This window comes from Arachis ipaensis, chromosome B02 (assembly GCF_000816755.2).
Source record: "Arachis ipaensis cultivar K30076 chromosome B02, Araip1.1, whole genome shotgun sequence".
NCBI lineage: Eukaryota > Viridiplantae > Streptophyta > Magnoliopsida > Fabales > Fabaceae > Arachis > Arachis ipaensis.
Window position 1 is genome coordinate 3,604,303 of NC_029786.2, and position 5,305 is coordinate 3,609,607.

Here is a 5,305-nt window from a genome sequence, read left to right on the forward strand (position 1 = left end):
CTCTAACTTGATTAGAAGAGTAGGGACTTAAGAAACTGACTCTACCAGCTAGATTAGGATAAATACAACAGATTCAGAAAATATCTTCTCTCTCTACTCAGTTTCAGTTAATACCAAACTTCAATAGGGATGAGGGAAAGGGAAAAAAAAAACCGAAAAATGAAAAAAGAAAACCCACAGACCTGAAGGTCAGCAGGTGATATGGGCTCATCACCAAGAAAAGCTTCAGCAAGTTGATCATCAACTTCTGACACAGCTTCTATGAGCTCCCGCCTTTTTTCTACTTCCAAGGCTTCCATATCTGCAGGCACCTCTTCAGTGACAACTTTTTCACCGAAATAAGCAACAATAGAGCATGCTAAAAGTAAGCCATAAGGAAAATTAATTTTAGTAATAAACAGCAATAATTTTGAAACAAACCCATTAGAACCCCAAAAATAGTATGCTTTTACTGCACAAGATCAACAAGTCCCTCAAAATCATCCTCCAAGCCTATCGGAACTTGCATTGCAGCACTATGATGCCGAAGTTTAGATCGTGCCTGTAAAAGTATAGTCCTCAAATGAGAAAAAAGTTATACAACTATAATGATGATGTAAGCACTTTTGGCTATATTTTGCTATTGTATATATGATCTCTTATCCTCCTTCTCCTTCTATCCGTATTAATGATATTCTTCTTTTATCAATATAAATACAATAAAAAAGAAAGTATGGTGACAATGATATAATGAATCAAAAGGAAACTAAAAGGATTTCCAGAATGCACAAAGGTAATAACAAATAATACTTACTAAACTACCAAACTAAAATTTGATAGCTTATATATTGCTGCAAAATCTTAATTAATGTGATGCTATATACATATAAAAATTAAGGTGAAGTCATAGAAGATTTTTAGTAAACAGGTTACAGAAGGTTTTATCATGAAAAATCAGCTTTAGAAGAGGTTCAACTTTTTCAAATTCCTTAATTTCTCAAAGATCAGCAACTAAGGGATTGAGGAACCGAATCTGCGAAATTCTCTTCCATAAAATCGTATGAATGGCAATAAAACTATAAAACATATCATCTATACGGTCTTCATTAATCTCCAATGAACCTGATTTAAAACTTTCCATGGATCTGCTCCCATTCGATCAAGCTTGTTAATAAATGCAAGTCTTGGAACCTCGTATCTTCTCATTTGTCAATCTACCGTGATGGACTGACTTTGCACACCACCAACACTACAAAGTACAAGAATAGCACCATCAAGGACACGCAAAGCCATCTCAACTTCAATGGTGAAATCAACGTGACCAGGTGTGTCAATTATGTTAGTCTGCAATGACAAATTTCCCAAAAGAAATACAAATACAATTATATTTTTACCCAAAAATTAGAAAGTATAAATAATTAGCAAGTCAAAGAGATGAAAGAAGGAAGTCATCAGTACTGCAAGTATAATATAGAATTCTTATTCTAATATTCCAATGTTTCAACATTTTTGACTGTCATCGAGACAATTTACTTTTGCTTAGCAGACTAATTTTTTTATTTTCTCAATTCCACTTAAGAATAATTACACATAGAAACCTTTTCAACCTTTTCTCCATTCTCCATCATAACTAATAACTAATCCATAACAATAATTAGTATGTTAGGGATTGCAGTAACAGAAGCACTCAAATCTCACTATACATTAAAAGCTCATTAGCTCTTCAAAATTGATTTAATACTTAAATTCAGTTTGAACTCAGTCAACTCATAACCACATAAAATTCATCCAACTAAATCTCAACTCCAATCATAACTTCAACACTGAAATGAAACTGACTGATTCATCATAGTCACTAGTAGATTGACAGGTACTTCAATACACATTTTCTTTACAGAAAACGTAAAAAAATAATTACTTTTTTAAAAATTAGACTAAAATTGGAGTAAATAACTACTTTTATATTGTTTTATCATTTGAGGAATAGCAAAACAACACAACAATTTGGAGAAGGGGAACAGTTTATCAATAGCAGAGAAAGAGATATTTACCTTATAGTCTTTCCAAGAGCAGTAAGTAGCAGCAGACTGGATAGTGATACCTTTCTCCCTCTCCAAGTCCATGGAATCCATCTTGGCGCCGACGCCGTCTCTGCCCCGAACCTCGTGGATCTCGTGGATACGACCAGTGTAGAAAAGCACTCGCTCCGTCAAAGTTGTCTTGCCGGAGTCGATGTGAGCAGAGATCCCGATGTTGCGTAACCGCTCCATGGACTCCTTCCACCATGGCTCCTTGTCCGCCGCCGCCGCCCTCGCTCGAGCAGCGTTACCCGACGAGAAGTGCCGCAGGTGGAATGCACCGGCAAGGAGGGACGACGCCGGAGACGGAGACGGCGATGGGGATGCCGGGGGCACGGAAGAGGAGAAGAAGGTGTAGAGCAGGCGCGGCGCAGAGGACCTGGCTATCCGTGCCATGATGGTGGTGGAAGAGGTGGCGCAGGGTTTGTCGTTTGTTTTGGGGGGCTTACTACGTGACTGTTAAAGTGCTGACTTTAATATTCTTTAAATTAAATTTTTTGAACAAAAGATTGCATTTTTACTTAAATTAAAACAACAACATTTATATTCAGATATACCAACCGCATTCAGATTTATATCAAAATTTTTTGTATTGGCATTCACATAAGAACTCTTGTATTTTGTCATTTATTTCAGAATTTAAGTAGAAAAGCAGCATTTTATTCAAAAAAAAAACGATATCGCTTTTGTCCTTTAATTTAGAAGACCTATTAGTTCGACTGGCGACACGTGGCAACGTTATAGTCACGTCAGCAACTTAACAATCACATCTATTTTTATTGTTAGTAGTTAACGACTTTAACTAACTAGATATCTAAAGTTTTTAATATTAATTTTAGAATATAAAATTATGCTTTATTGAATTTATAATTTTATTTATTTTTTATAAAGTTAACAATTAATTTTTATAAATTTCAAAAATAAAATAAATTACTATCATAAAGTAATTAACTTAATTCATAATAAAAATAGATAATTTAACCAAATAAATAATAGGGTTAAGTACAATTTTGGTTCTTAATGTATAGGCCAAAATTTTTTTTTGTCTCTAATATTTTTTTGCATACAAAATCGTCTCTAAGGTTCAAGTTGATTTTAAATCGTCCTTCGGGCTAAAAAATACTTTTTAAAGACGATTTTGCTCTTTATGGTTTCTTTTCCTTCATGTCATTCTCGTGAAATCATTTCGTCTTCCTCAAATAACTCACAATATTTGAGAACACACTTGGTTTTTGAAACATTTGCGTGAAACCCTACAAAAGTGTTCCTGCGAGGATGATCTACGCTAATGGTTGAAGACATTTTGTTGTTAGGAGTTTGACCGAGGGTGTGGCGTGATGTCGCATTCGTCACTCATCTTCATCGCTGCAGATAGCCGTTATTGAGGTAAGCTTGCTTTCCATGCAATGTCACTTCACCTCAAATATTCTTACATTTGGGTGGTTTAAACTTTACAACAATGTTGCTGCATCTAAATTGTTTGGGGTTTAATGTAGACTGCATTGACGATGGATAAAGCTGGGTTTGTGATGATCTATTTCTTTTCTTTCTTGTTTGTTTTAGTAATGTATTATGTTGAATAATAATAGGGTTGTTTGAGTAGAAGACGGTGTACTTTACATGAGGGTGCATCATGGGGTGCATTCGGATATGAGAACGGGGTATTTAAGTATTTGAAGGGGCAAACTACAATTATCGAAAAAATTGATGGCGATCGGTGCTTTGTGTTGAGGCCTGTGAAGAGTTAAGACGGTTTGGATACTTGGAGTCCAACATTGCAGCATTATGGTATAAAGATCCAACTACGAAAGATTCTGAAAATAACTTGAAGATGTTAAAAGGTGACTCAGATGTAATTGAGATTTGCAAAATAGCTGACATGTGGGGTTTGGTGATTTGTTTGTGGTCTATGATGTTGGGGATGCGGATGGATTTCCAAAAATTGGTTATATTGACGTATGGGGAGTTATTGGGGCGTTGAAAGTGAGAAACTTAATGGTGCTGTTCTTGAAATAGTTGGTATTTGAAGGAGAGCAAGAAAGGAATGTGATAGTAAAGGATGATGACCCTGTGACTGAAGCAGTTGATGATGAGGTCGAAATAGAATTTTAGAATGCGGAAAGTGGGGAACATAACGAGGGTGTTTCAGGAGAGTTAGGAGGTGGAGGACAGATTGGAAGAGGGCTGTTTGTCACAAAGAGTGCCTCTTTTGGCTTTATGCACACAGGGTTGGCGGGGAGGAGTCAACATGGCAATTAAGAAGCTTAAATTTGCAACATACTTGCATGCAAACACACAGGATTGGCATAATGAACTCCAAATGGCTAGACAACCAGTTTAAGAAGAAGGTGGAGTCTAATCCAAGAATCAAAATAAAGGAGTTGGTGGCAAAGGCATACAAAAAGTGGAATCTGACTGTGACTAAATCAATGGCAGTAAAAACCAAGCAAAAGGCATTGAGCCAGATTCAGGGCATTTAGAGAGCAGTATAAGAGGATTAACGATTATTGTTTGAACTTCTAAGAGCAAATCCAGGATCATCCGTTTACCTGAAAATGATTCGGTCCCTGGATTTTGCTCAGGAGATCCAGAACCCAATCTTGATGAATTATTGTGTATTCCAGAGACTGTATGTATCCTTTGATGCATGCAAGAAAATCTTCTAACATTGTAGACTGTTTGTTAGTTTGGATGGATGCTTCTTAAAGACTTCTCAGGGTGGACAACTGTTGACTGCAATTGGAAGAGACCCGAACGATCAGATGCTTCCAATTGCTTATGTAGTGGTTGAAGCTGAGACATATGACTCCTTGATTTGGTTTCTACGCCATCTTGTTGAGGATTTGGAGTTGGAGAAAATTGGAAAATGCACCTTCATGTCTGATCAGCAGAAGGTAATGATACAGTTTACATTATTGTTATGCTTTAACAAATAATGATTGTTTCAAATTAGATACAATGATTTCTGGACTAACCAAATGCATGCTCACCTTCATTTCATAAGGTTTGTTACCAGCATTTGAAGAGGTCATACCAGGGGTGACAACAGACTCTGCATGAGGCATCTCTATAGCAATTTCAGAAAGAAATTTCCTAGTTTAGAGCTGAAGAACAGAATGTGGCAGTGTGCAAAGGCAACTCATTGGAGGGATTGGGAGAAGGAAATGAAATCTCTGAGACTTGTAATGATGGGGAATTTTGACATTTAAACGGCATTGCACACAGGTTTTGGTCGCGTTCTAGATTTA

General features: G+C 36.4%; 1 pseudogene; it reads right to left on the reverse strand.

Annotated features, from left to right (window-relative positions):
• Nucleotides 1–2,543, reverse strand: part of LOC107626638 — a 9,800-nt pseudogene extending 7,257 nt beyond the window's left edge.